The sequence below is a fragment of the Triticum urartu genome, chromosome 7A (genome assembly GCF_056163025.1).
Source record: "Triticum urartu cultivar PI428250 chromosome 7A, HENAU_Tu73, whole genome shotgun sequence".
Taxonomy (NCBI): Eukaryota; Viridiplantae; Streptophyta; class Magnoliopsida; order Poales; family Poaceae; genus Triticum; species Triticum urartu.
In genome coordinates this window covers 614,706,940-614,717,719 of record NC_141879.1, presented here as the reverse complement: position 1 = coordinate 614,717,719, position 10,780 = coordinate 614,706,940, and the positions used below count along the sequence as shown (strand labels likewise).

At 43.9% G+C, this 10,780-nt stretch overlaps 1 pseudogene; it reads left to right on the top strand.

The window, feature by feature from the left end:
• Nucleotides 1-3,192: 3,192 nt before the first annotated feature.
• Nucleotides 3,193-3,637, top strand: LOC125525451 (monothiol glutaredoxin-S9-like; annotated as a pseudogene).
• Nucleotides 3,638-10,780: the final 7,143 nt, after the last annotated feature.

Here is a 10,780-nt window from a genome sequence, read left to right as displayed (position 1 = left end):
GAGATAAAACAAGTCATGCGTTTGGACAGAGAGAAGGTAAAGAGCATCTGCATATATGAACTTGAACTAAACACATCTAGAATAGACACTAGATGAAGTTGCATATATGAAGTAGAACGGGACACATGTAGGACGGAAAGTAGAGCAAAGAACTATGTCATGACATCTAACAGAAATAGTAAGAACACGTACGGGACAGCAGCAGTGGAAGTGCTGGACTTGGGATCGAAGTCCTCGCCTGCCATGTCGTCGAGGAGATCGTGGACGTCGGGGAAGAAGTCGTCGTCGGGGAAGTAGTCGTCGGCGACCGGATCGTCCGTGATGAAGCAGCCAGTAGTTGCGCTGAGCGCTCCCCAAAAACCTTATCACCCTTCTCCCGTACAGGACTCAAAAGGTGCGGTTTCGGAGGCCTACTTTCCCGACCTGCGGTGCACGCCGCAAGCCGGGATGGGGAAGATCGTCGCAGCAGCGCAGTGCTCAGAAACTTGTGGCGAGAGGAGGAAGAGGTTCTGGTGCATCTCTCTGGGAGGAGCGACCTCCCTTTTATAGGCGCAAGAGAAGGAGGCGAGAGGGCAACGACGGGAGGCGAAACGAAGAGACAGAGACGAAGCGAACAGCCAGCAGCCGAAGGGCTGTGCCGTTTGCATTCGAACTCCACTTTCGCAAAAAATCTTTTCAGCTTCCGTGTGACCTTTCATATCCCCGTAGTGCATGGCAAAAGTTTAGATATCGGCTCCGCTCATTCCCGCAACCCGCGGCGCGTCGTGACGAGGCATGGCGTGGCGAGGTGGGCGGCGGAGGAGGAACGCGTGTGGATATCCCTCTTGTTGTCATGCTCGTACAAGTGGGGAAAGAACCTCCCTTATAAGGAGGTCCAACTCCCACTCAACTAGCAATGTGGGACTAAACTTTAGTAGTATCCCTTGCCTTGCACAAATGGGCTAAGTGGGCCTCTAGGATTTATTAGGAATTTCTAAACTGCTATTGGGTTAGGCCCAAAATAGACAGAATTCCAGCAATCCCCCACCAGATCCCAGAGGCAGACAGAAATTGTCTTTGGTTCCAAAACACTGTTTTATATACTATTTTTTTCTTTTGCAAGCCCTCAAAATTATAGGATGTTTTTTATGTTTGTCTTTTAGTCAATTTTTTCATGTACCAGCATTCAGAAATGTACCAATTAATTTTCCGAGTGATATAAAGGCCAAATAGCAAAAACAGTATTACACGAGTAAGAAAACCCCTGAAAAAAACACGTACTTTTGCACTACTGCATAATGGACATTGTATTGGACATGTCCAGCAGCCTATATTCACATACGCATTTTTCTGAATGTACACATTCACACACAAAACTGTAGTGATTCACAACTTTTTTTGGAAATCACATTTTTTGGTCTTTTTTCTCTCTTGGGAATTGACATATGTGAACTCATACCCAATCAGTACATGAACTTCTGCCAGAAATCTAAACATATGTGAACAGTTGTAAGAGAAGCCAAAAATTCACCTGAAAACAGAGAAATTGCAGAAGCAACAATTCAGGAGGAATCGAGGCATAGGTCCAGTCACCACATAGAACGAGGATAGACTTGCTTGCTCTCTCTCCAGTTACCCCTTTTCTTTTCTCCTTTGTGGCTTTGTCTGCCCAAATCAACTCGTGAGCAGCAATGGATTAGCAGCAGAGCATGGGGCAGGAGTGTGGAGCGGAGGTAGAATGCATGGAAGAGATGGAACGGAGCGGCAGTGTGTGGTAGGCTGCCGGCGACGACGCCACGTACAGACGTGAGTACTGGCGAAGCGCTGCAGTTTTGTGTGTGGTCGGCTGCACACAATGAAGGCCGCTGACGGCTCGCTAGGAAGGTCGCCGCTGTCAGGCAATGAAGGTCGGGGATCTGCGTGTGGTAGCAGCTGACCCTGATGACAACCGCGACCCAGGGCTATGCGTGGTTGACCGCAACGCGCCGAAGATGTACAATGGGGGCGCACAACTGCAGCCGGGAGGTGCTTGTGACCGCCGCGGCTGCGCCGAAGCTGTTACGGGAGGCGCACGACCATGCCCGGAGGTGCGCGTGGTTGCCCGCGGCAACGCCAATGAAACCCGAAGAGCTTGGCAGTGGGGCATGGTGGGTCAAGGCGGCTAGGAGCGCAACCGCAGACTGGGAAGAGATGACAGGAAAGTTCATGAGAGGCGCCGAGGCAGGTCACACGCGAGGGATGTTGAGGTAGGGCGTGCAGAGGCGACAGAGGGAGTCCTCCATGGAGGACCGTGGCCGCCTGTAGGAAGAGGAAGCTGCCGCCCGGGGTGCAGAGGCAACAAACGGAGTTCGCAGGATCCCTTGGCACGCAGCGGCGATGGGAACCGCGGCGCCAAGCTTGGCGTGCTGGTGGGCGGCGACGACTGGTGGGCGTGCGCCGCCGCCCTGTGGAAGCTGGCGGATGGAGGCCGGCGGCAAGCTGGATTGGAGGGAGCCGGGGACGAATCGTGTGGAGGAGTGGGAGGGTGCTAGTACTCGCGGCGGCACATGAGGTTCTTGGTGAGCGGTGGCGCGCTAGATTCTAGTCGGCGGCGTGCGGGTGATCCCCGGCGACGGGTGGCTCCGGGATCTTTGATGGGTAGGTGGGTCGGGGTCTGGGATCGAGGGAGAGTGGGAGGTGAGGGACGGACGGTAGGTGGGTCGGGGTCGGGGGGATCGAGTTCCTGTGCATGGGCTTTTTGTTTTTAGAATCTCAGGAATACCTCGGTCGCTCTCTATATAGGCACCGTGAACCAAATAGTTATTCTAATCCCAGGATTAAAATAGTGTTGTTATATATATATATACATCTAAGCTATTTTGTTACGCGTAACAGAATATTATTCTGTTACCTTACTTGAACTGATGGTTTCAGACGGTTGTACTGATGATTTTCATCTCACTAAACTCTGAGCTATTTTTCTCTACAGGAGCGCGCACGCCATGGCGTGGGCGAGAAGCGGAAGGAGCAGGGCGCCTCTTGCATTGCGGCCCTTGCGCACACGCGGTAGAGTGGCGGTACAAGTCCACACGCAGGCGGCGACGGGAGCATGAGAGAACGTAGGGGAAGCAGAGAAGCACGCGTCCATGGCGGCAGGGGACTTGGCGCAGCAACGGCGAACCGAGCGGAAAAGAGAAGAGCTCGATCACGTCGTACGTCGCTCGGCCGATCGAGATGTACCAAGCGATCCCCTACAGCGCCGGCCGGCTGCCGGCGTGCCTGCAGCAGTCCGAGCAGGCCGAGGCCGAGGGCGCGGCCGGCCAGGAGGGTGGGCTCACGGCTCGCCGACACGGCGGCGAGGGGCGACGGCGGGGAGGTGGTGAGAAGGGCGGTGGCAGAGAGCCTGGTGCTGGTGGTGGGGAGGCGCAGGTGCTACCTCAGCCACGTGGTGAAGCGGCTGTTGCAGGGGCTCGGGGTGAACCCCGCGGTGCACGAGGTCGCCGACGAGGCCGAGCTCGCTGTATCGGTGGCCGGGAACGCTGGAGGCGAAGCCGTCGTCGCGCTGCTGGCGGTGTTCGTCGGTGGGAGGAACCTCGGTGGGCTCGATCGGCTCATGGTCGTGCACATCTCCGGCGAGCTCGTGCCCATACTTAAGGACGCCGGCGCGCTCTGGCTCTGAGTCTCTGACTCTGAGCAAAACCAAAGATGCATACGGGATGGGGTACTACGGACGTACGAACAACCGTTTGATCATGAGTTAAACTTCTTTTCAATTCTCTTTTTGACTCTTGATGAGATTATGTGAGTTACTACTGCTCGATCTTCAGTCTCTCTTGATTGGGATCAATAATGGAGTACCAACTTAGCTATAGTTAGGCCTAAATTCTTTTGATTAGGGTAGGAAAAATTAGGAACTATTGTGCCATCTCGTGCTTATTTTCGACTACACGCTTGTAAATACATGGATGAGTGAAGAGGGGTGTACTATTTAGCACTGTATAAATCACGTTCCTTTCATCTTGCACATTAGTTTTCTAGATGCCAATTCATTTTGTCTTTGAAGGTTTCTTCTAGCAGGCTTATGATGTTATCACGAAATGGCACTATGTTGGATATTTGTAATCCATGAAGGGGTGCTTGTTTGTTGCAGCTGATTTCCCTCTCTCTTCTTCTATAGTACTCCTATTTATCATATATTAATTTTAAATTATTCTGAAAATAGAGGACTCGAACTGATCTCCAATTTTTGGGTTTGTACTGAGCGGTTTTCATAGACTAGACTTTACTCTGTTTTTTCCTTAAGATTTTCCTCGTAACTTTCCAACGATCTATGGTATCATTGTCCCCGAACTTACATGATTTATGTAGTTGAACTGGATGTCATTTTTTTCAAAAATAAAATATTTATTTGCAATGGTGTTTTGGACTTCTCTCATTTTACGACCTAAACATTTACCATTTGAATTTTCATATAGGGTTTTCTTTCTGTTTGAGCTTTTTTCGCGTCCCAAGCATGGTGCCGGGGCATGGCGCGTGTTATAGGGTTTTCTTTTGAACTCCCATTGTAGTAATACATGGACTTATGTGATGATAGTAATTCTTGGACTAGCACACGACGGTAGAGCACACACGATAAACATTCTGAAGTCGTCTAAGCTACAACATTTGGGGCGCGGGCAACAACGGCGGTGCTCGCGGCGGCACTCGTACTAATTTATGTGTGTGTTTGTACAGATGAGGTATTTTTTTCATAGAGTAATTTTGAATGGTCCCGAAAAAAGTACTAGACTTCACTTTTTTTTGGTATGGCTTTTCCTTGCAACTTTTCAATGGTTTACGGTTTTCATAGTCCTCGAACTTGCATGGATTATATCATTATCATTGAACTGAATGCTATTTTTTGAAAACAAAATGTTTTGTGTTTTTTAACTCAATTTTTTTGCTACGATGTTTTGGACTTCTCGCGTTTTGCGACTTCAACTTTTACCATTTAAATTTTCATGGGTTTTTTATTTTGTTTGAGCTTTTTCCCGAACTTATCTGAGACTTCATGTTTGAACATACAATCGATGAGACTAGATCAAAAATTTTGATGGAAACAGTAGTTCAAACATTAAAAAGTGCAGAAACGGTAGAAAATTTTAGTTCAGTTACTCTTGCTCAATCACAATCAGGCAGGCCCTGCTCAACACCACCTACCAAGACAGAAACGCTACACCAAACATGTGTTGGACTTACCTAGAGGAAGCTGGCATATAGTGCAAAAGAAATGAGACACGTGACAATGTTATAACCGATGAGACTAGATCAACCACAAAGAAGTGTAGCCATGTTCTTCGCAAACCAAACCAAATCGTCTCAGGTTTCGATTATCTAACATGAACAAAAGATATCTGGAACACACACGACGTCTGCAAAAGCTTCATCAGCAGCAAACTCACAGCAGGTTCCCACGAGTGTGAATTAACAAGGGTGGCATGGCACCAAGTTACTGCACCAGCTTAATTCCTATGTACTACATACTGTACTTAGCAGTGGTGGTGCCACTAGCAGCGGAGGTGATGTTATCTATGATGCAAAGATGACACTCTCAGGACCTCCTCTTCCTCTTCTTCTTGTCCTCGGACTTGGCGCCTGCGTTCTTGAGCTGCAATGGAACACAACACCGTCAGCCATCTCAATGGATCACATCATATAAAAATGAATCAAATTTTAGCAACCGTGGGTGGAGGATGAGTAGTCAGCCAAGGTGGCTAGGGTGCTTACCCCGATGATGAGGACACGACGAGGACAATGGCGAAATTGGCGAAGAGGGTGAGTGCGTGCTTGATGTAGCCCATGACGCCGCGGCGCGCCCTCTCGATGATCTCCTTCGTGTCATACACCATGTTGAACTTGTGGAGTTCTGATTTTTGAGCCTTCCCAATAGTAATACATGTACTGGGCGGTACAAGATTGTTGAGCAGCTGACCCACGGAAACAAAAACACTCCCGGAGTGCACACGCAAAATCATTTACAAAAATAGTAGTAGCAAGAAGCAATAAACAGCCGCACATTCACGTGTTTTTGAGAGTGAAGCAACGGAGAGGCAAAGGTGTACGCAGCATAAACTTCATCCTGTTTTATGATGAACACATCCACGATGCATCCTGTTTTATGTTAACCAAGTGAAAGTACGGTGCTCATTCTGAAGCATAACCACAAGCACTTGTTTCTATTATATGAAGATGGAAACACAGAGGAAATCGGACTCACCATCAGAAGTAGATGAACTGAAAAGCATACAAAAGATGAACTTGTGCATACAAAAGATGAACTGAATCACCATCTCTGTACTGAACTTATGTATCTATACAATGCAATCCTATTATTATATCTTGTCAAAAATCTCAAATTAAAATTTGAACTTATCAAACATGCACATGGAACGGACAACAATTCACATAAATATTGTGTTACTTCCCTAGATGCTTCTACAATCATGGGAAATACAAGTCTACCCACACCACTATCCCAAGCAAAATTGAAACTTGCATTCATAGGTTGTTGTGGAGTTTTCAACTTGTAACAACTAAAACACTTTAGCCGTAGTGTAACATCAAACCTTAAGAAAAAATGCCAGTTCTCATTGGGCATATGAACAATCAATCACCTTCTCTGCATCAATGGAAAATCATAGTTCATTACATGAAATCAAATTAGCAATCAATTTTTGTTGGTGAGAGATAAGAGAGAGGAGATACGAACGGGGAGTTCAACCCCGCTACTACATCCCCCTCGGTAGAGGCACGCAGCGAGGATGCCACCTCGTTGCTATGCTTACAGGCAAACTGAATGTTGAAGTGCAGCAACAAGTTATTTGCCACATGGACAAAGAATTTTCTTTGGGTTTTATTTTGAACTTGCCTGGAAGTAATACTTGTACTCTAGTCCCAGTACAAGTATCATGCCTATAATTAGTAAACAAAAAAAGATGCAGAATTTACAAATGAAAAGATTAAAATAAAAGTTCAAACAACAGAGAAACTATGAAGCAAATAGCATGAGTGATCTTCTAGTTGAAGCACTATATTTTACTGATTTTTTTTGTCAGTGAACTTTTGTAATTTAGGTACTAGAACTCACTGATGTTATTTACTCTTCGTTTTTTGAAGGCATTTTTCAGTACATGTTGAATTCTTTTTTAAACACACCCACAGTTGAAATGGATTAGTACATGCGGAAAATATCAGTTTTCATAAGCAAAACTTGCACTGAATTAGTTAAACTCTGAATATGTTCAGAGAACATTAGAGTCTCATGCTACTCTAGGCCACACACCGAACCAAGCTTTTCAACATGATGCATCTTCTCATATGGAATGTATATACGGGACCAAAACAATTTCTTATAACACTTCTTAGCCCATTCGCTTCAAGCTTTAGAAGAAAAACTTTGGGGGGTAGGGAGAACAGAAGATGAATTTCTAAACTACAATTCTATGCACTGAATTCCTATCAGATGTTGAACTTTCTAACCTGCAGTTGCCCAGAAGCCGTCCCAAATTCTGCTTGGACTAATGTCTGTGTTCCACTTGGACGGCTGCCAGTCACCATGGTGGACGAGCTCATGGCCAAGTGTGGCCAAGGCGACCACCGGGAACTGTAGGTGCTTGTGCAGCAACACATTTTTGCCCGGCTTCTCGACTCCCTGCCCAATTTTCCTGAGAAGCAAGATAGACAAGAGATAAATTCTTCTCTCTTACAGCTGAAAAATTAAACGCATCAAAAAATCACATTTTTTATGCTCTCAACCTCCTGCGTATATATTTAAACTGATGGTTTTCTCTCACTGAACATTCTACCTCGCAAGTCTGAACTATGCAAACTTTATTCTGGCTAAACTATTACAAATTTTCTATACAACGAACTACCGTACAATATAAAACTGATTTTTTTAACACGCACATTGCACTGATTCATCTTTCCTTTATGAACTGATGATAAAATATATACTGGGCTGCTACACCAGCAGCAAATTCAGGAATACATGACATTTTTTGGATAGCAATCTAACAAGTGTTATAGAAAAGCAGGGAAAAAGTACACGTTTTGAACTGCTCATGAACACGCATCAAGCAAAAAGTACAAACCAATTCTGGTTCACTAAAACATGAGTTAATTTTCAATATAGATTCACTAAAACGGCTTCTAATTTTTTTAAAACATCTAGCTTCTTATTTTTTTACTATTTGAACTCACTTGTTTTTTCTGTATTTTAGCAACACAAAATGAAGCAGTAAACAAGAGATGGGACGGGGTGAGTACCTGTCGGTGCCGGCAGAGAAGCGCAGTGGTCTTGCCAGCGAACATGGTGCTAACGATGATGTGAATCACGCCAAGTTGGAATGTACTACAGACATTAAAATAGAATAAACAGAGAACATGTTGACCAAATCATGACACCCTTAAGAACCTTAGGCCTAGTTAGATAGATATCACAATGCAATGGTGGTATACAAATAGTGAACATTTCAGTTAATAACGTGAGTGCGCCATCAGGGTTCAGTGACCACACCCCCTCTCTTTAACTTACTTTTGTTTCTGAACCACATTCTGGTACGTGTTTCTCAACAATGCAAGATCATTATTCACTTGCAACTGACAAATTAACCAATGGTTGACTATAATGAAGTGCATATATAGTGAAAAGAATTAAAACGTTGATCAACTTATACTAGATTCTTTTAAAAAAAACTAACATGTACTGTTTTGCTTAGCCTGGGATGGATTGTTAGAATTTCTAAAGGCACTTAATTACCTTCAAGACTGCAAGAGTGAAGGATGCCTTTTTCATATTTTATTTATTTATGCTACTCATTCACATAATTTTACAAATGGACCAAACTTGCTGTACAAAGTACTAAACAGACTCATGTAGAAACAATACTACAATATTTGTGAACAAAAGGTCGTACAGAAGTTGTACTGATCCACGGAAAGATTTGGTACTGGCAAGAAAATAAATATGAAATCTATCTTGGAGATTCGACATATGTTCCATTGATTACATTCAATCATGTATGTAATGAAGAAACAAAATGCAACTCCACAATTTAGTAGTTCATGTAAAAAAACAACTAAGTTAATGTACGCCATGGGGCTGGACTAGGATAGCGCTGCATATCCTGGAGTGGTGGAGAGGAAGCTCATGTCACTACCAAATCTATCATGGTACTACAAATTCAAGGAACATAAGTAAAACGAAACTAATTTATTACAAGCACTCCTATGAACAGAACTTAATTTAGAAATTGAGGTGATCATAAACAGTGAAAACAAGAGTTTGCTACTGCTAGATTTCCAATCGCAGAACAACTTCTAGGAACGTGTGGGAGTCAGACAACATGCCTGAACTGTGTGTTGATTGGTAGTTGAACTTGCTACCCATCCACACTAGTACCAGCGGCACAAGACCGCGGTATTTAAGCAAATACCTGATGGCATCAAGAAAACAAGTGACTAAAACATTTAGCAATAAAAGCGATGCTACAGAAAAATTGAACTGATGTTTTTCTGTCATTCCGACAAACCTCCAGCATTTTTTTGAACTAATTTTTATCCTATCATTGTAATGTTGGTTTAGGCTTTTGGAATGAGGTGAAAACCTCTAGTCTATTTGAACTTTTACTGAACATTCAAAAATATTTGAACTGATGTGAATCCTTTCACTGAACTACTACTACTACATTTTTTCATGAACCTACCCATGTATACGGGTAAGTTCTATTTCTGCTAGGCATTTGCACAATTTTGTGCTAAGCAAAGATAGAAAGAAAACAACTTGGAAATGTTTCCTGCCGCCGCACGTCAACGGGGGTTTGGATATGGATGAAGTGACTGCCCCATTTTTCTTGTACTGAAGCTTGTTTCTTAAAATTTAAGACAATGCAAATATTATCTACAATATGGACATTTAGTATACTCTGAACTATACTCTTTGGCACTTTTGAACTAAGGTAATATTCTGTCCACTGAACTAAACAGTGGACAGACCAACAACATAAATCCTCAAGCAATAATCGAGAGAGCTCACAATCTCCAAGGAAGATGCTTATGAATTCGCCATGGAAGGGCCTCCCACTCCCCTGCTCTATCTCCTCCCACTCCCTGCACACACACACACACACACGCAGAGCAGAGAGAGAGGATGAGAGGGAGATGACAGAGCTGGATCGAGGATGGAGCACAGGGTGGCCTGTACGCAGCTTTTTTCTCATGACCGGCTATGGAGCGTGCTATTGTACTGATGAGGCAAAGGTCCAGATATATGGAGGGACTAGTAAGGGTCTCAGGAATTAACTACATTATTTTAGTTAACTCGATCTTCATCAGTACTAGAATGACTGGACAAGAAGTTTGGATTTGTAGCAACACACACACTAAACTTACACATTTTTTTGAACTTTTTTAGGTGATTGCATCAGTACTAATATGATTGGAAAAATATTTCAGATTTGTAGCAGCACACACACGAAACTTACAAAATTTTATGGAAATGTACGAGTTCTGATTTATCAGTACATAGTTTTATGGAAATGCGTGATTTAATTTCTTATAGGCACTATCTAGGTAAAGAACACTCGGTATTGAAATTTTTTCCAAGTATGTATTGAACTGATATATTTTTTGTCAATGAACTGTTGTAGTATAGGTACTCACAATCTCCAACGAAGCTGATATATGTACATGTTAAAAAGATAATAAAGTTCATGTATATTAATTTTGAGAAGTTCAGAAAGAAACTTTTTTAAAAGTTTGTACTGAAAAGATGTGCAAACAT